Source organism: Cupressus sempervirens, chromosome 3, assembly GCF_028749045.1.
Source record: "Cupressus sempervirens isolate cs-2001-9-10 chromosome 3, ASM2874904v1, whole genome shotgun sequence".
NCBI classification, from domain to species: domain Eukaryota; kingdom Viridiplantae; phylum Streptophyta; class Pinopsida; order Cupressales; family Cupressaceae; genus Cupressus; species Cupressus sempervirens.
Window position 1 is genome coordinate 330219772 of NC_143120.1, and position 22908 is coordinate 330242679.

Consider the following 22908-nt stretch of genomic DNA (forward strand, 5'->3'; position numbering starts at 1 on the left):
ATAAAAAAGTGAATTGGAGTTATAAGCTTGCATGGGAGTTAACACACTTTTCTATTTCGCAAGTGTCAACAACATGGGGGTTAGTGCATCAATTAAGCACATAGTGTCTACAACCCTATGACTCATCTTGAAGGTTGGAAAAGATCCATGATTAGTTGGTGACACCTTCCAGTTGTTTCTAGAAGCATTCTAGATGTTTCCTGAAAACTCTTTATATTCAGGCATTCCTAGAAGCTTAGAGATAGCATTAGGAGTGCAATTGGAGCATTGGAGGACTTGAGAACTCTAAAGAAGGGAGGAGCTTGCTCTGCGGGTATTCTGAGGAAGAGCGATTTAGCATCAGAATCTGGGTAGATTCTTCTAATTTTACTTATGCTATATCCGCATCATGCATTCTCTGTCTTCTTCGTGTCTTCCATATGTCTCTGAGGAAATTCATATTTTATTGTGCATTCTCAATATGGATAGATTAATTTATTTGAGAATTTTATATGCATAGATCTAAAAAGAGCGTGGGGCTAGGGTTGAGATTCATAGTCAAATCCGTTAGATTAATTATTAGAAATTTTGGAGATCAAAGGTCTATGGAGGAATTCTAAAAATTGAAGTTGTATTCATATATTGTCAATTTTCTTATACATAAATATATATATATATGCAATTATATATATATATATATATATATATGTATATATATATATATATATATATATATATGTATATATATATATATATATATGTATATATATAAATATACATATATATAATTATGTATATATATAAATATCTATACATATAGATATATATGTATACATATAGATATATATGTATACATATAGATATATATGTATACATATATATATATATGTATACATATATATATATATATATATATATATATATATATATATTTTTTTTTTTTAATATATTTGTTAAAAAACTGGATAACATAATCGTGGGAAAAATGTTTTAAGAAACGTTTTAAACCAAATCGCAAATGGGAATCGCGTAAGTGATTTTAAGGAAATTATAAACATTTTATACATTGATTTAGGGAGGGGGGGGAATGAGACCCGCACCCCTACTGTGGTCCTAGTGTACCGCCATTGCAGGTACTGCGATGGCAGTGGTATGCAGTACCACTGACGTCGAAGGCCCTGCAACCGCAAGGTCCTGCGTACCGGTAGTTATGTTATATAAATATGTGTTTTAAAAAAAATTTGCCATATTCAATTTTAATTGTTATTAAAATTTTTGGCATTAATCGAATTTGTTAATTCAATTTTGTTTAATGGTAAAATAATTTATATATTCATATATGTATTTATATGTATATATTTTAATATAAATAAATATATATAAGTATGTACATATAATATGTAAATATGATTATTAATAATTTTTTTTATAATTGTATAATTGATAATTGATTTATATCAAGGGCTCATGGTTTAAATTAATTGTTTTATCAAGTATATTAAATTTGATTGTTAGATTGGTGGGGGATGTTTGGATTAAAATTATAACTGAAGAATATATTTGTATTCATTCAAAACGTATAAATGTTTCTCCAAATTCTTTCTCTAAACTTGGAACCGTAAAATTGAGACTTTTGCATTTAAATTCAAATTGTAAATTTAGCAAAACCAAAACATGTGTTTGCATTGTGTATTCTTTATGCTATTGTTTTGGGTTTTGGGTTGACTATTGTTGACCAGTTATAGGACATCTACCAGAGGCTTGGGAGTTATGTGATTGTGATGTCATGATGATGTTTAATCTCAATCTTTATAAACCTAACCATGGTTATGTGATGGAATGCTCTATGTATTGGATGTGAATACTGATTGTTATAGTTGAGATTCTTATGTATGAGACACTTGACTTAACCATTATTTTTGGTCATCGATCATTTATCCTTGGTTATTTTCTAGTCACCATGATGGGACTGAAATGTGGATTTATTCTTGATGATGTCATGTTGTGACATGTTTTTGACTCAACCAATTTTGAAGTCTTCGATCAGTATGATTGAGATATATTTGGTTATTGAGAACCATTGGATACTTTGATTATCAGTGATACTTCAGTTGCCAATAGAGAGCTGTTGTGATCATGGTTTTCTATGGATGTTTTCTCATGGGTATTTGATGCTTTTATGCATATTTGATGATTTTATTATGGATTATCTTTTGTGATTTTGAGATTTATGATTCCATGAGCATTAGGGTAGGATATTTGCATGTAGTAACAAGAAGTGGCTTGCAATGGAGGCCAAGACCCTAAGAGGCTGCCAAGGTAACTCATTGTAAGTTGGATTAATAAGTGATAAAATTCACACCTAATACTAACTAAATGAACCTAAAAAGATAAGTTTTTTTTTCTCGCCCATGCCTTGAGTGTTTGTATAGGCTAGGATGGGAGTAGTGAGAATGCATGGTTGCAACCTTGCATTCCGTAGTATGCCTCATCAGTATGAGAGGATACTAGTGGCTGCATGAGATCAATATGGACCCGTGGAGTTTAGCTAACTGCCAGGGTAACTTGTATGTGATAAATGCGATGACACTTTCCCACTTGCATAGTAGGTTCCTACATGTCATTGTGTGCCTCTAGGATTAGATGTCGGATTTTGTGTTTGGAACCTTTGAGTTAGTATACTTTTAGGATTCCCGAACTTATAGAGGTTTGTGCTATGTGATTTTGTTAGCCTGCTTGGAACTTGAGATTGTCTCCTCAGCATGGTGGGAGTGGACCACTTAGGTACAACGCAGTCAGGTGGTAGTGTATTTTCCACTCTTATCATTTGAGATTCATTGAGACATCGTGGCTGATGTGTCTTTCGTGATGGTGGATATGTATCCCTTTCATTGATGATTAGCATATGTTAGATGATGTTATCTTATGCTTCTATTTGCATGTTAGATTACTTTCTACATATGATGTTGTGTATATTAGGAGTGACATTCCTACTATGTTAGTACCGATGATCTCTTCGGTGATTTGGAATGTTACGCACGGAGGGATGGTTAGGATCCACGATGGTCTAATGATGCTATTAACGGTTGGGAGGAATCATGTACTTAGTTTATTATGTTGCTCTTTATGATTGATGTATTTGTCTTCTATGATGATGTATCATGTATATCATGTGATTATCTTTACTTTGATGTATCATGGATTAGAATAGGATGATGTACCTGATTCTATGTATGTATATTCTTTTGAGCTTGTCATACGTTGTGACATGTACAGTGGATGATTGAGTATTTGAAATGTAATGTATAAAAATTGAACTTATCATTATTATTTCATGTGGATGTTGTACTAGATGGATTCATGTATGTTAGATGTTTCTAGATGTAATCCAATGTTAAGGGATCTTAAAGAATGTTATCTGTTATGTATGTTATGTTTACTATCAGATGGACATAACTATTGCTTTCGTTATTGTGCAGAAGTTATATGTGGTATTTACTTTCAAAAAAAAAAAATGCTACCAAAATTAGTGAGAATTTTAGGTTAATTCTTTGGATCCCTTGGTGGGGCATTAGAAAAAACTTATTAACAAAATGATAAAGAGTACTTACAGCCCTCATGATAGTAACTTTGTTTGTATCTATGTGATTTAAATGGTAATCGATTAGTATTTCTCCCCCTGAACTTATTGATTTTATTGTACAAACAAAAACTTCATTCCCCTCACGCGCCTCAAATATGCAATTGGGTTGCTTACTAGTTGAAGAAGGTCATGTACTATTTATAAAACTTGCGATATTACCTATTTCTTTTGGTCTCCCATCATTGTACATAGCAAATCTTTTACTTTGATCATTTTCTTTTTGTTGTATATAATTAGCTGATACCCCATACCTATGCATACTTTTTTTTATACCAAACAATCTGCATTCAATCATTGTAATCGTAACATGGACCGACATACTTGAACAATTCGATAACTTTTTTGTAACCTACCTTTATCCCATCCATGGAAAATAGGCCCAAACAATGTAATGAGGATGGAGCAATGTGATATATCCTATCATTAACACAAAAATCTATGTTAATTGGAGGTAGCTCATTGGGTACCCATTCTTTCTCAATGTGTGAGCCGAAAGGGCACCTTGATGTCGCCTTTGGTCTCATCATCATAAGAACATGACCTCCCATTACCAAGGATAAATTGCATGTGTTTATCAATTTTTTTTCTATTCTTTTGACCTCTAGTTGATTTGCCTATTTTAGTTGTACTACATGTAGAGCTTTCATCTACCAGTTCCTCATTTCCCTCATTCGATGTAGATAGATCCGACAAGTACCTATTTGGTGGGTCCTGCAATCCATCAAATGGAAAGTGAAAGTGACAAATATAAAATGTAGTAAGTTTAAAGTGATTATACAATTATATTTTTATATGGACCTTCTTTGTCTATATATATATTATATGATTATATAATATGTCTATTTATAACATATGTGCTCAATGATAAACAAGAATAATATAAGAAAATTATGTCTATTTATTGACTTATACCTACTGATCCATGTCACTGTGCACAATCCATGCCAAACACGTCAAATTTCCTGTAGTCAATTGACTATTTGCAAAAAGGGTGACAATCAGACACAATATAAACATTGGTAATTATAAATAACATATGTTGTAATCATTAGAAATGAACACAATAAATATGTAATCAAACTTCCTGAAATGTTAATCATTTACTTTAAGTTAACTAAAAATTACATGATACACATTTGCTACAAATAACTTAGAAGACAACATGAACAATAGGCAACATCACAAACATGAAAAAATTTCCCTTATATATGGAATGCAAGATCGTCAATAGAAGGGGTGATGATATACCTATAGTCAATTGACTATTTTCAAAAAGGGTCATAATCAAACACAACATAAACATTGGTAACTATAAATAACATATGTTGTAATCATTAGAAATGAACACAATAAATATGTAATCAAATTTCTTTCAGATGTTAATCATTTATCTTAAGTTAGCTAAAATGATACGTGTATGCTACAAATAACTTAGAAGACAACATGAACAATATGCAACATTGTAAACATGAACAAATTTACCTTATATATGGAATGCAAGATCATTAATAGAAGGGGCGATGATGTTTGTAGTCATTGATCATCTTCATCATCATCATCATCATCATCATCATCATCATTATCATCATCATCATCATCATCATCGCCATCATCACCATCATCATCGCCATCATCACCATTGCCATCATCATCATCATCATCACCATCATTACCATCACCATCACCATCACCATCACCATCACCATCACCATCACCATCACCATCATCGTCATCATCATCATCTTGATCTTCATCATCTGCTTCTTCATCATCTTCAATATCTTCTTCTTCCATAACATTATACTTTATCGGCCTTCCTCTTGGATCATGTCTAACAACAAATGACCAACCCTATTTATGTGGAACCTTTGAGTAAAACACTTGCTCACATTGGCTTGAAATAACATAGGGCTCATCTCCAACTTGCTCAAACAATCTTGTATTGATCATTGTAAATCTATTATCATGTTGAATAATCATTCTATCTAGATCATTTCAATTTAATTGTAACCTATACCATTTGACAATGAATAGAACTATTTTGAAGGTGTTAAATTCACACTCAATTATATCATCCAAGATGCCATAGTATTTATTTTGAGATTTTTGAGGATGTATGTCGTTTCTAGATGATATATTGGTGACCTCAAAAACTGCAGTTATCCCAGAATCACAAGTTTTCTTTGTGTCATCCAAACATTTTATGCGAAATCTGTGGCCATGATAGTACATAGCTTTTTGGTGCTTGAACTACAATTTTTTAAGTTTGTGTAAATTATTTGCATCGTGAGTTGATATAAAACATACATCGAGTTATGATCATTAATAAATTTCTACGTACCTCTCCACCTCTTAAACCCTTTACTAGATCAACTACCATCAGCATAACATTGGAATCTCCATTACGATGAGCTTCTGTAACCAATGAAGAAACACCTTCCCATGTTAATGAGTAACCATTTTGTTGACATCGTTCAATCCATTCCATCATCCAATCAAGATTGTTTGCAATATACAAATGTATTGCATCCCACTCTCGACCACCCGTTTCAAAAAAATACACCAATTAAAAATAACTTATATTGAAGATTTATAAGAATTAATTAACTACTATAAAATCTTAGATTTACCTCTCAATTTCCTCGATCTACCTTTGCCCATCAAGTACTCCCATTTGAATTTGTTAATTAAGTTGGGATCCCAAATATGATCTACATGAATCTTTGCTGCAAACTTAGGAAGATATTCACTAATGTACACCATGGTCTGGTATACCATATATCCCTCCACCATAGAACCCTCGGGATGTGCTCTTTGTCGAACTAAGCCTTTCAAAAATTTCAAGTTCCTCTCAACCATCTACATTAACCTAGTTGGTACAGGTCCAAAAAATTCAATCTCTTCAACTTGATGTATAAGGTAGTGTTCTTGTGCATTGAAAACATTTGGAGGTAGACACTTTTCCATTTCACACATCAGAAGAGGAATTTTTTTCTTCCAATATTTTATATCTTCTTTATTGATTTCTTTAGATGAAAACCACCTCATGTATTTTCCAAGATCATATATAACCTGTTTGACATTGTTGGTGAAGTGGCGTGGGAGAGATAGAGGTAGAACATACTACAATATTTGTAAAATGATCTTGTCAATATTTTATAGAAGAATGCAATTGAAACTACATGAAGTATATAAATATATAGTGAATACAAAATAATATGAATTATCTTAATAAATGTATGCCAATCATGTGTTTTAAACCCTGGCCCAAATTCACTTTTATTTGATATGACATTGTTTATGTTTGCAGAAAATTCTATGGGAAATCGTATTTATTTTATGAATTCTCTTATAGTGCTCTGCTGCTCTGACAATAACCAACTAAGGACACTTCTATCAATCTATTCTCCATTGTTATTTGATTGAATGCCATTTTTCATTGCATGGTTGGATTCTTCAATATCACTAGAAGTTTTGACAATTTGATTTTTGTCACACCTTCCATCCAAGATTTTCCATAATGTATTTGCTACATTCTTTCCAATATGCATAGGATCAAACAAATGCACAATTGGGAGTTGCTCATAGTATGGAAACCTAGTAATTGCATAGGGTAAATTTTTAATCCTTTTGGAAGTTGGTCATTGATGTCTTGATGACCTTCACAAGCATCAATCACATCATCAGTAAAAAAAAACACAATATCAAAATATAAATTTGAAACAAAAATCATCAAATAGAATGACATTACCTCGACAATTTATTTTATTGTATACCAACTTCCATAGGCGAGGTGTCATTCTTTGTGGCTTTGACGTAGTCTCTTCTAGACCATTGAAAAGATGTTTTTCGGTAATTCAGTACTTATGATTTTTCTACAGAAAGTGTCTATTCTCATCAAACACCTACTTTCTTAAACTTTTTGCATGATGAGATTTCAGCTTTGGACCAAAAATTGGACATGCAAATTTACCCTTTGTCTGAAGACCTACAAGATCATGTATAATTGGATTAAATGTGTTAACTTTGACATACCAAAAAAGAGGTGTCAAGAAGAGAACATACAACAAAAATGTGTTAACCCAGGGGCATCATGTATTGTCCATACAAGCATTACATGAAATTGAAATTGTCTTTCTCCTATTGGTCTAAAAATGTTATACATAGTAACCCTATTCCATAATACCACCAAATCGTCGATAAGGGGTTCAACATATACGTTGATATCTTTAACTTGGTACTTACCTAGTTGAATGAGAAAAAAAATTACATAATTATTTTGACCATTTGATGGATTAGTAATAATAAATTAATTTAGAGGACCACTAAATAAAAAAATACCTGGAACAATTAGTGTTACCATTATGTGCTCTCTCTTTATGGACAACCAAGGAGGTATGTTATTGTTGTAACAAAAATAGGCCACACCAAGTAAGTAGATCTCATCTCTCCATAAAGATTGACACCGTCTGCTGCCAATGAAAGCTTGACATTACGAGGTTCTCTTTTAAAGTGTGGCCATTTTTACTCTATTTCCTTAAATGTTGAACCATCTATAGGCATTCGCATAATGTCATCTTGACTTCTATTGTGTGCATGGTAATCCATAAATTGTGCCAAGCTTTTGCACTTGAATAATTGTTGCAGATGTGGAATAATGGGAATATGCCAAAGAACCTTGTGAGGCACCTTTTTTGTTAATCGATCTTATTGATATCTACTGATATGACAAGTAGGGCATTGTGTTTCAAATTCATGTTGTTTATGATATATAATATGATCGTTCGGACATGCATGTATTGTTTGATACTCCATTCCAATATCTTTCATAATGGCAGATAATTCTCGGTATGAGCAAGGTAGAATGTTTGATGGTGATAACAAACACTCACCTATCAACCTACGACCAAAAATATAATTTCTTAATTTAAAGAATATTAATTGCTACATGAACCCAATGTTAATTGTAAGGGAACTACAAGTAAAATAATGAAAGACAATGGCATACCTTAACATATGTGTCATTTCTACATTGGATAAGCCATTCATAACCTTTAAGTTCACCAATAGCAATATAGTGGCAAGAAGAGTTGTTTTGGAGCTTTCATACAGGGACTATTGTGCCTTCTCAAGTAAAGGTACATCAATCTTTGCATCATCTTCATCTTGATCATTGTGATCATTTTGATCATCATAATCTTCATCATCCTGGTCTTCTTCCATGGCATCATTACCTTCTACTTCAATATTCACACCTCTATGTTCCCTTGTTTGGAAATCTGCATTCTTCGAATTGTCATGGTACATAACATGAAACTTAGGGATGTTGACCTATATGAAAATGATGACCTTATATTAAACATGACCATGGTGTCATCATCAAATCATGTCTTATGTAATTTATAAACTATTAAAATAGATACCAATGGATGATACTCGTTTCCCCCTTCAATGTGACCATGTTGCCTACAATGTTGCTCAGCTGTTGTGATTAGATATCTTCAAGTCTTCAAGCCCTTACACATTTTGCAAGGGCAATAAAATTTTCCATCACCTTTTCTTTTTAAGTTAGACCACAATCTAGCAATTGTCTCCCTATTTCTTTGTGTGTCGATATCGTCAGACATGGTCTTTCTTGAATGGAATGACTCATTGGTGGAAGAAGGATGATTTGGTTGCAACTTGTAGATGGAGTATAAGAGGAAGACACATATAAAAAGGAGTTAGGTCTCTGAACTAAGTAGGAGTTAGGATGCTGGAGTGGGGTCAGCCCGAGATATTTTGGAATCTTGAAGAACCTGGTAAAGGGTATCTGGAAAGGTGAAAATAAACAAGTATTTTTATAGCTACAAAGGAGGAATCGAGAGCATTATAAATAATGAAGAAGAAACTTAAATCCATACAACTTCACCTCTATTTACAATTTGACCTTTCTACAAGTGAATAATGACAACATAAAAAATTTCCAATCACATTTTCACTTTAAAAAGAACACCAAATATACCTTAGTTACAATATCTTCTTCAAATTCTTCGCTATTAGATTCTTCAGAACTGCAAGCTCCTGTGCAAAAAAAAGATGAGATGTACTAAGTAATTTTTGATGCGCAATATCTAAACAAATCCACTATCAAAAAAACAATTTTTGAAATTTAGTTGGTTTATTATGTACTGAAGACTTGGCAAGATGTTCCCAAGTGTATCTATAGAATGCCTATCTGCATGGTTGTTTGCAAATAGTCTAGTATGGTGCCACTTTTGAACAACAACAAATGTCACTAGGGCTGGTAATTTGGCTCAAGAGATGCACAAGCCTGTTGACACCACAAAAATTTTAGTTCATATAGCATTCAGTTGTCTTCTTTAACAAAATCCAAAGAGAATACAAACAAACTAATGAGCCATGTCTATCTCAATTAAATAGCAAGTACTATAGTGAGTATTAGGAAATTGACCTTGCGAATAGCATCTAGTTCATAAAGTATTAGGAAAGTGACCTTGCTGATTAGTTTAACATAGATTGGTGAAGAGAAAATTCATAATAAAAATCTGATTTTTTTTCCACACTTGTTCAAACTATATAATGAAATGACAAAAAATGAATTGTATACAAGTCACTCCAAACCCTTAGTTTTTAATACGCTTCATAGATGAGATTGCATTATATGTTTTGAACAAGATGTGGAAAAAAATCAAATGACATAGATATAAGCATTCTCACACCATGAGTGAAGCAAAAATTGCATAAAGCTTTATTGCAAAAAAATTGTCAATATTATTTACATTGTACATACTTGTTTATATAATGCTTCAATTCCTAAACTAAGAAACTATAGCTAGTGTTCTAACCATGCATAAAAATAAAATTACAGTGTAGATGTATGAAATTATATGCATAACTACTCCTATACTAGTTTATAATACTATATTATAATACAAAAAATCCTCATTTGAGATTTAGAATACTATTTTGATGATAAGTCGAGGCTTTTGTGACCTAGACCAACACACAAACTGATGGAATAAGATGGTCACATAATAAGGAGAAGAAAGAGGATCAAAAGTTCAGAGTTACTAACTCAAAAAACTTAAAAATGATCCCCTTGAGGTCTTCTATGAGGGAATCTCATGCACATTAAAAACTACACATGCACCCATATAGGTAAAACTTCAAAAGATGAAAATAAAAAGCCTGCATGCAGTTTGGCAGGCACTACTCCATGTGGGAACTGTTAGTTAAATGGCACAATTCCCATGAAAACATGAAAAATTACCTACTAATTATTAAGAAGCAACACTTTGAAAACAAAACTCATAGGGCATATGGGAAAGTGATGACAGGATTGCCATTACTAAGGGAAACCGACTCTTTTTTCTTATCCATATTGGATCTAGCAGATGAGATCCAACTTTAGGATATGTCCTAAGGATTTCTACTTCTCATCCACTAAAGAAAAGTATGTTTGATAGTAACAACGTATGTCATTTGGCAAGCCAATAGAATTGCTAGAAGTCTTCACAATCTACTCCTTCCATGCTACAAGGCTTTTGAATGATCTCTTTCAATGCCTTATCAATGGCTTCTCTTGCCTATTTTCCCTTGGATAGTTAAAACCTTGATGGTGAGTGGAAGATATAAAACTCTACTATTGCTAATCTAATAACAAGGTTAAGAAATGACACCCACAACCATTTGTTGTTTGTTTCATAATCCTAAATATAATTAAAATTGGTTCATACAAACTTTCATTGTATTTACCTATTTTTAATGGTCCAATTTTGAAAAAGCTACTCTTGGTTTGATTGAGAAGTTCAAGAGGTCATAAAGTGTTTTAAGCACTTTCTAACTCTCCACCACATAGCACAACCTGTCAGGCACTATTTGACACCCTGCTATACTGATGCCCACCAAGATCTTGCTTGTAGTACTTTATGTTCCATCATGTCTATATATATTCCATCTGCACATATTGAAATATAAAAACAAAAACAATGACAATGAAAATAATTGGATGACACACAGTAGAAAAAGGCCTAATTTGGGGAAGACTCTCTGATAGTAGACAACTAAATATAGTAGGGCTTTATTAGCTCCTACTTGGCCAAGGAAGAATGCCTTACAAATAGTCTATACAAAAGCATGAGCAAAGAGTTAAAGAAGATTTCTAGGCAAACAAAACAACATCCTTTCATTTGAAGATGATATATAAAGGCATTCTTCTAGAGAGGGGCCAACTCAGTTCATTTTGAGTTTGTTGGGTTTAACCCATAGGCATTACTACACTGAACTGGATCTCAAGTAACCTTTATATCAGACCTAGATCTAGGGACTATGAATGCCAAACTAATAATTTAGCTTTTGTACAATCAAATCAACATATTAAAGACATAAAGCCATTTGTACAAGGGTGATATTTCCTCAAGTTTTCTTTGTTGCCAAATTCTTTTAGATAAAGATAGCTACTATAAATAAGTGGATAGATTCACCCAAGAATCTCTCCTATAAATGGAATTCCTTCTCAATTTTGGAAGGATAATCTCACAAATATTGTAATGTAAACTTCTAAAATTAGTTCATCCAGACACACAACCAACAAATGTCTGCCAAATATTATTAGAGAGAACAAAAAAAATGATCAAGAAATTGAAGTGGGTTATAGGATCAGACATTTCACATACATTTCCATGTAATTATTGGTCTAAAAGGTTGAGCGCTATCTTCCTTATGAGAGTAATTTTGGTTTGGATAATAGTTTATAAAGCAAAAAAGCTATGTTGTGGACTGAATCCTTTGGTAGATACATATCTGAATTAGAGAATATTATAGTGCCAGGTTTTATTATAAATGCTTTTTTTGTGATTTGACTTCCATATCCTTGAATCTTGATCTTAATGTTTTGTTTTAATTTGTAATTTGATTATGTAAGTATAATGGGAGAGAATTGGGGTATGTATAATTTCTTTTCTTCCTCGTAAAATCGAGCTTCAAATGAGGTTCAGGGGTGGACCCAATATCCATTTGCATTGGATTTTTTGTAAGGTTTATAGTTTTGGTAGGTTTGAATTGCATTTTGAATGGGTGTCATGGGTGGTGGCGGCATTGCTCTATTCCAGCATTGCTTCAAAAATCTAGAGGTGAGTCATTTTATCCAATTAGATTGGATTTGCTGAAATTTTTTAACATTCTAGTTGATTAGAAAATTATTTTATTCTTTTAGTTGTCATCTTTTCTTAGTTTTCAATCTTATCCTTATTAGACATGGTTTGTTACTCTTGTTAATTGAGACTTTCACTCCTTTATTAATATTGAATCTCTAGGTAATCATTTCGTGTGTCATTACATTTTGCAATACCCTTGTCCCCAAGATGTTTTGGATATGCAGGCATTATATCAATCCTGGTCATGCATCCACGTGGAATTTCATTTTAAGCCACTAAAATCTATATATTCAATGATATACTCCTCTCTAATTAGTTTCTGAGAAAATAGATACTAACAATATAATTATGCCGTGGGATTTATCCTTCTATGAAATACATAAATTCTGAAATCTTTGAACTTAGGAAAATTTGACATATCTATCTATGAAGTCTTCAAAGATAACTGAAAATATCATGACTTTATCTTTGATGCCCTTCACAAATCACACAAAGTGATTTTTTTTTTAAGCCCTTGAAGATTACTAAAAATATTGCAAATTAATCTATGAATCCTTCAAAGATCAGCCAAAAATAATTGTAAATTTTGATCTATGAAGCCTCCAAACATGATTGGGATCTCAATGCCAAAGAACAGTGTGACTGCATCACAGATCATCTGCTGTTAAAAAAAAAAAAAACATGTTAACAAGTTTATAGTAGTATATAAGTTCATGTTAAGGGTTCCAATATCTATCTTCATAAGTCACACAATATGATCATTCCCCCTTATTTCATTAATTTTCTATATCCATTAGGAATGATTTTTGAATTTTTATGTGCATTGATGAATTTTTTTGTGCATTGACTCTTATCTAACAAAATGAATATGTTGAGAAATCTGTTCTAACAATGCCTTATCAACCATCAACATGGTTGTGAGGTAATATGTTTAGTGTCCAACCTCAAAAAAAATTGGTTCCGTAGAATAAGAGCATAGCATAATTTCATAAGCTATGTCAGCTTCTTCCCCTGCATGCTCCAAGAGGCTTGAAAAATATATTTGGAAAATAAATGTTGATGATAGTCCTCGTTAATTATAATCCACCTTTTCCTATTCTATTTAGAATAATATTTACTCTGTTAGATCTAATCTGTTAGTATATCAAATAATATTTGGGGACATTACATTGTGATATAGGAGTGAATCTAAGTAAGAAAAAGACTAAAACTACACTAGCAACCAAAGTAGGTCATTAAGTTACAAGCTCAATCACAATCACAATCATAAGAAATAGCTCGTGGATAGATGAATTAAAGGGGGTATATTTTTTGGATGATAATAGCTCATAGAGACCGCAAATTAGACTTCACAGTCCATCAAGCTTGAGCTCCCTTCTAACATCTCAATGTATCATACCTTGAATACATAGGATTAGCAGCACATAGATCAGCAAAATGGAGCAATTCCAATTGACAGATGAATATGTTTAAGTTCATTTCCATCATCTTGGTGTATTAGACCCTTGATGTACAACAATATCAACTCATTGATCATGACATATGCTTGCAATTTTGTGAATTGACTATTTATTATTTATTCAATATTTTTAGGCGTCTGTCCCAATTGATTTGGTAGTTCCAATATCTCTATTCTTCTGTATTACTATTTTCTATCTTATTTTTCATTCTATGATTTGTTTCAATACATACATAGACTATTGTCTTAAGATTTCTTCCTTTTATCTATTTCTTATAGGTAGCCCAAAAGTGGGTATTATAATGGGCTCAGATTCTAATCTGCCAGTCATGACAGTTGCTGCAGAAATTTTCTCAAATCATTTAGTGTCTCATATGAGGTTGGTTTGTGAAGCCTATTTGAATTGCACACAATTTCCTAAACAATAATTTTAAGAAATGCTTAAGTGAATGGAATGCAACAATATTTGGTACCACAAATTTTGATAAGATATTTGAATTCTAGTTGTGTTGCAGATAACCATTCAATTTGCTCATTGAACACCTGATGGAATGGTAGAATATGCTAAAGAGGCCCATGGAAAAGGAATCAAAGTCATAAAAGCAAGTGCACGTGGAGTAGCACCCCTGCCTGGTGAGTGAACCTCTAATGAATGAAATAATAATGTATAAAGTCATTTGTGGTTCACATCTCTAAAAAGAAATAAAATGTTTGATAGGTTCTTGAATCTTTATTAATGAAACAATTAAGTTATAACATAGGTATGATAGCTTCGATGACTACACTTACTGTTCTTGGTGTCCTAGTTAAAGGTTCATCACTGGATGAAATGGACTCCCTACTATCAATACTTTAGGTGTTTGAAATGCTAATTCATCTTTCATGTTTGAAATGGACCAAATAAATAGATTTGCATGACAAGAGACAAGATCATGAAAGACCATATCCATCCAAATAAAAGAAGGATAGACTAGAAACTAAACTAGTCAAGTCCTACCACCAACAAAAAGACACTAAGAGCTACCATTCTTCTTTCCCATATATGAGATTGAATAGTCATATCAAAAGAGAAGACAAATTTAGAGTTATTTTCCTTTTTACAATAATCCAATACTCTTTCACCTTTGTAGCCTCAACTTGCTAGAAAATGGAATCTAGTAATGGAGTCCCCACACAAATCAAAGAGCCAACAAAAACTAAGGAAACAAAAGTACCAATAGAAAAGGAACCAACATCCACTAAATAGATAGCACTAGAAACACCTTCAAGAAGCATAGAAGAAGCACTAATTGAGGTCTTATCAAAAATATTAGCAAAACCATAAATTTGTAATGGAACACTATTACTTGTTGAGCCTACAGAAAGAAAAGAACTAGTAGGAAAACCCAAAGAAGCAACAACATAACCAATAGTATAATGTTGGAAAGAGTAATCTTCCCACTAAGAAAGAAATTATTTAGACTTAAGTTAGTTAATTGTTGAAGTTTTTGAAGTTTTTTATTCAAATATGGAGATCAGATGTAAATACTGGTCATATGATATTATAAGTACAGGAATACAAAGCAAGGCACTAATGTTTACATAAAAATTTATGGCATCAAATCTTATCTTATGTTATAAAGGTCATCAGGATAGAAGTATCGATAATAGATTGCAGTGCTAAACATGGTTTCTAGATTTTGATGGAGAGCAAATATCATTATGAGAAGTGATTACTAGAGACATTATTAAGCAACATAAATACAATACCATTGTCGATAACCAGTAATTTGATTCTCAAATCATACATGGGGTATATATTGTCATAATCAAATATTAAATGTAAATCTTTAACTTCTTGATTTGTCCTTGAATAAAGGTGAATGCATTCATTTGAACTTTAAATCTTTGAATGTACCTAATGATTTTTGTGAAGCCAATAGTTATTAATGGTAGAGGTAAGGTTAACTGCCAGATGGAGAAATGGAAGCCAAGTGTCCATGGCTATGATCTTTGAGCGAGGTGCACCAGTGAGGAAACAAGGAATTTGAGTCATCAAAGTATTCAATACTCCATTTACAATCATGGCAATCATCTGGTCCACACGAATAAGGCATGATTCACAATAGAGGTGCTAAGTCACAAGGTCGTAGTTAGCAACAATGTGACATATTTTAAAGAAATTTCTACATATGAAGGGGATCCCTTCATAATTGAAAGGTTGAATCCAACTGCCCGGTGCCATGGCTAAGATTGAGCAAAAAATGGCAGAAAGATGTGATAAGCACCTTGATTCCTTGCCTCTTCCTTGATTTTTGCCTCTTCTCCTAAATTGCTTGTGCAACTCCCCTGTGCACACTCTGTAGAATCTTTCAAATCAGCAGAGATGAGAAAGATGGTGTTCATATCCGTATCCCAAGTGTATTCACATCCAAATCAAGATGCCCTACGAGCGATATACCTCCCACCCTCTACGCTAATCTCCTCTCAATTTAACAAAATGCAATGAAATGGGTGGCCAAACCCTTATTTAACAAAACAATGATGCAATGAAACAGTCGACCAAACCCTTATTTAACAAAACAATGAAATGGGCAGGCACAACTCTTTCATTTTGACATGTTCAACTAAGTGTTGGTCAAAATTTTGACCAATGCTAAGTGTTGGTAAAAATTTTGACCAACACAGGCATGGATTTTTTAAAAAAAAAGAGATTTTTCCTTCCATATTGCGACCAATCTAAAACATTTTAATAAATGGTCGCAAATTTTGGTCACAAAATCAACTCAAATGTACTAGTGATTCTTTATTCTTGCTTGACATACATGCAAAATTTCAAATTTTTGTGAGCAACAATATAGCTTATGAGTCCCCCTGACTTGATTATGCCTAGTCCATTCTTGAAACTAAATTTTTATGTTGATGTGCCGAATTCTCTCTATCCTTTGTCCTATTCTTGTTCCCTATTTTAGATCTATTTTCCACATGCTTGTCAAAATTTTGCATCTCCCCCTCTTTGTCTTTTTTCTTGTCTCCCCCTTTTTGGCTATCTACAAACTTTCCACTTTATTCTCAAAATGAATGATAGAATTTAATTTAAAATTATCAAATTTTGGTATTCTCCATATATCATCATATATCCCCCCATATATACATATCTCCCCCTTTTTTACATTGATGTCAAAGGGTTCTAAGAGTGATACCATACTTAGCCGAAAATGTACTATTTACCTCGAAGAGTATCTTTAGAGCTGCATCCCAATTTTCTAATGCAATGTCTAGTAACTTGTGCTAGATGGAAATCTCTATAGCAAGGTGTACAAGTCCATCTAGGGTAGAAAGATTTGGATCTTTCTTTAGGACTATTTCTACATATGCTTGCTCCTTGTGAGAACCAAAGCTCTTATACCAGTTGTTGGAATGTTCAAATGGGAAGAGTACTTCAAAGAGGGGGAGTTAAATCAAAAGTAACTAGTTTTTATCCTTCTAAACCCTCATTAACACATAACTAAAAGTAAAGTAAATGCATGTAAACATATAAGCAAACATGAAATGAAAGCATGCATCAACACATGACACAAGAGATTTGGTAACCCAGGATCCCTCAAGGAATAAACTAGGGTGGGGATGATACCCACAAAAATTAGTGCAGCAATATGTTCAACCACTTCTGATGGTCTGCCCTGTTAAAGGCCAACTCTATTAAAGGCTTTACACTATGTCAATAGTGACTTGGTTAGAGGATATACAAACACTTTACATGAAGTGACACCTTGTTAAAGGATTTACAATAGTTTGTTAAACCCATCTAATTCAATAGGATTTTCATCACCTTCTCCAAAGGTTTTCCCACCTAGCTATTAAGCTAACCTATCAACATAGGATTTTCATCATCTAATACAATGGTAAGAAAGTATTAGAAAATTTGACCTAATAGAGTGCAATTTATAATTGTTGGATGCAGGCATCTGATCTACTCTCTTATCTTGATCCTCTAAGATTAGATGTCTAATCATGTCTCTTGTCCCTTGTGCTATTCTGATCAAGTAGGTATGAAATTGCTACTTTGTTCCTCTAAGACTTTTCCTTCACAATAAAATTTTTCTATGATCTCCCCATGTATTGTTCTCATCCTATTATGCAATGGGTTTTTGACCTCCTTTTAAAGATTGTGAATACTTAAGGTTAGGTATGGATCTACAATCCATATTGAATCTCAAATTCCTGCTTATTCCTTGCATTTTTCTTATTGGTTGCATGCCTTCTCCATTTCTCTGATTGGCTGCATGCTGATCGCATAGGGAATATAAAAGATTTGTTCTTATCCTTTTTCTCCTTCAAAATCTTCCCATGTTGACTCCAAAAATGGTTTACATCTAAGTTTGTAAGGGCACAAACTCATATGTTAATTCTGTGTTACTTGACACATACAATATTACTAGTGCTCGGCACATGAATGTTCCTATATTGCTTGGCACATGTTACATTTCTGGATTGCTCAGCACCTATTACACTATGTGTTGCTTGACACATGAATATTCCTAAAGCACTTAGCACATACTATGCTCTATCTTGCTCAGCATCTATTACTTGCTTGGCACTTGATGTCACTTAGCACCTACTACAACTCACTCGACATACATAGTGTACTCAGCATATATGGTGGAATTGGTTAAGTGTGTTGACACTCAAATGTCAAGACCATTCGAAGATCAATAGTTTGGCATGTATTTAACCCATGAAGCTAGAGCTTGGGAAGGCCTTCTTAAAAGGTATGAGATGGTTTTGGGATAGTGTATAAATTATCAAAAAAGAAAAGTGTATTTTTTAATCTAGACAATGATCTAAGCAAGAAACATATCAAAATTTGGAAATGCTAGGAGGCAAGGTTATTGGATACTTATCTTGGCCTCCCTCTCACAATAAAATAATTCTCCTTACAATAGTAGAATGGGCTGGTGGAATTCATACAGATGAAGCTTGTGGTCTAGAAAGGCAAACATCTAAGTAGTGTAGTAAAACTTCAGGTTCTCTTAGCTTCCTTATAGGGCATCCTTATCTACTTCTTTTTCTCTTTAAACTCATAGGTAGATATAAAGATATTATTGAATAAATTCAAAGAAATTTTCTATAGTTTAGAATGGAGGATAAGGAGATAATACATTTGGTTAGCTAGGAGAAAGTATACCAACCTAAGACTTTGGGGGGGTTGAACATTAGAAGAATGGGGCATTTGAATAAGGCCCTCCTAGCTAAGGTTGGATGGAAACTAATGAGCTCCTTGACTAGTTGGTGTAGTATTGTCAGGGATAAGTATTTGAGGGGTGAATCACTACATTAACATCTTTGGACCATGATGCTCCCCTCAAGATTAAAAAAAATTCAAATAATATTGTGAAAACCTACAATATTCTGAAGGTTACTCACTAGGTGTTGGGGAATGGGAACAATATTAACTTCTAGGAAGATCATTGGCTACAAGATGAGCCCCTCATGAATAAAAAGTTCTAACCTCTAAGAGATTCATGTACTTGCAATATGATATGCTTGTTCACAACTACATTACCCTAGAGAGAAAATGGAAAATACTTTCCAATTAGGACAATCCTAGAATGAGGCTACTTATGGAGCTTGATGGGATGTCACAAGATTATTATATCCCCTTGGTTCTATTGGAAGATTATTTGATATAGAAACTTACCCCTCTAGGGATTTCACAGTGAAATCTACTTATGCTTAATGTCTTGAGGGTGGTGAAGCCCTAGGGGAATGGAAAAATGTTTGGCACCCCTACATCCTACGAAGGATAAAATTCTTTTGGTAGACATCTCTACATGGGGAAATCCTCATCATTGGTAATATTCAATGGAGAGGGTTCCAATTAGCTAACTATTATGTGTTATGTTATAATGCAATATAGTACATTCAACACTTCCTCATACATTGTCCCTTTTCTATGGAGGTTTGGAGGGAGATTTTCTCTATGTGGGAGATTCAGTGGTGCTTCAAGGAGAAACTCCCTTAGTTTTTTAGTTGGAATGGTCCTTCTAATTACTCATGCCTCAAAACCTTCTAGAGATTCATCACCCCTATGTGTCATGACAAATTTGGAAGGATTAGAACAATAACATATTCCAAGATAAGACTTCTCCTAGCATGGTGATGAATCAACAAATGACCAGGCTATTAAAAATGTGAAGCTTTGTGATTTTATGATGAGAATTGATTTTTTTCTCAAGTTCATTACTAGCATCATATCTTTAAATGGCCCCAGATTCTGAGTTTTGTCCTGCAACAAGGGTATAAACTTGAAGATTGTATTAGGCATAGTGAGGCAATACAAGTTTATCTATGGGAAGGTGGGTTGTTGTCATTCATGGTATGAATTTAAGGCTATGATGAGCATGTGTTCCTGCAATTCATCAACACCTAGAATGATAGGATGGTTAACATTAATGTGGTGTTGTTTGAAATGATAAAGGAGCTCATTGTAATGCATGGTGGGTTATATCTCAAGGGAAGGAGTTGGCATAATCGGGCTTGGGTTTCTAATGAAATATTCTTTGAGAAAATTCTTCCACCTTAAGGAGGATCCTATTTGCATGAGGGCTTTTTTGTTTATGGAGGACCTACCTAGACCTTGGGACATTGTGTGAGATGCCATTATACACTACGTAACTCTCAAAGATTAGTTTCAAGTGTTGTATTATAACCACTTTCCTATTTAAACCATTTTAGCAAGTAGGACTTGATTTCCTTCTGACACCTTATATTGCATTCAATGGAGGATATTGTGTTTAATTTTAGAAAAAAGAGGGAGGAATGAGGACCCTTTTATATTCTATACCAGGCCTTCATGTTTAAACTTTACAAGTTCCAATTTGCCCTCAACTAGCCTCTCCTTGTTAACCCGCTTGCCACTTTTGCTCCCCAAGTCTCCATCTACCCTATCCCTAGTTTGACCTCGAAGAAGGTGGAAAAAAACCCCTAAGAAATAGGGAAAACATTAGCATTGTTGACTTTGATGCTGATATTGGGTAGCATAATAAAGTTATGAGGAGGCCCAACAAAAGGCTTAAAATGGAAATTCAAAAGGTTGCATCCTTTTCGAACAAACAACTTGGATTTCATTATAATAACAACATTTACTTTTACATAATAGAATAGACCAGGGATTAACAACAAGAGGTTTATCTTTTATACATATGGCTAGAACTAGCTACCTGAGGTCCTCCGTAATTGTTTGAATTCGATTGGTTTTCAGTTTAATGGATTGTGTTGTTATTAATTATCTTTTACATTCTGAAAGTTGTGTTAGATTAATATATTGGTACATTAATGATTATTAGTTTCTATCAAAGGCTATTTTACTCATTTACTTCTTAATCAATTTATTAAATTATATATGGCATCTCAAAAATTTCTACTCTATGAGAGAGCTCTAGCCTTTTGGTAATGTTTTGCCCGACAATCAGTTGTTAAGTTTTTAATTGATGGTTTGAGTTGAGGCAAGGATTTTGTTTTATGTCTAAGAAATGAGTTTTATAGCATGAAATTTTCTTAGTTTGGCAGCAACCTTGCAATAGTTTTGGTGTCCTTGTTGAAATTTGTTGAAGTTTTTTTAGTAGGATTTATATGCCTCAAAAGTAATTAGAAATGCTTGAAGAGTGGATGATGGGATGGCAGTCATAGTCTATCCTCTACAACAATCATAAAATTTGGTATTAGACTCAAAAAAAATTGCTCTTGATAGATTGAGTTGTATTGTACCACATATGTTCAATTATTTCAATCAATTAATTAACTTGTACCAATCATAATATATGTTAATTTATAATTTATTTATTTATAATAAGAAGTTCTCTTATAGTCAATTCTATTTTATCAAGCATATTTAAGAATCGCTAAAGTTTAAAATAATTTAATTATAAAAATCTTATGCATGTCGCTTTAGGGAAATTCAATTTCTTTTCTCTTTGCATAAGGGTTGACATGCTAACAATCTCATCAAGGCCCTTGCCATTTTATATGTTGTGGAATATTATTTTTTGATTGGATGGTGCAAGCTTAAATGTGAATCTAACTCTCAAGTGGTGGTGAATTTTCTTACATTGCAGTTGGCTTAGGATATTAGTTGGCAATTAGCTTCAATTGTTAATCAAACACATCTCTTTTGTATTTCTCTAGAGTCTATTAGTTTTAATTACATTCCCTGATAATGAAACAAAGTAATTATTTGGCCGTATAGGCTTCTAATCATGTTCATTAGGGAAGGAGTTGGCATAATCGGGCTTGGGTTTCTAATGAATCGCTAGAGTTTAAAATAATTTAATTATAAGAAATCTTATGCATATCACTTTAGGGAAATTCAATTTCTTTTCTCATTGCATAAGGGTTGACATGCTAACAATCTCATCAAGGCCCTTTCCATTTTATATGTTGTGGAATATTATTGTTTGAGTGGATGGTGCAAGCTTAAATGTGAATCTGACTCTCAAGTGGTGGTGAATTTTCTTACATTGCAGTTGGCTTAGGATGTTAGTTGGAAATTAGCTTCAATTGTTAATCAAACACATCTCTTTTGTATTTCTCTAGAGTCTATTAGTTTTAATTACATTCCCTAATAATGAAACAAAGTAATTATTTGGCTGTATAGGCTTCTAATCATGTTCATTAGGGAAGGAGTTTCC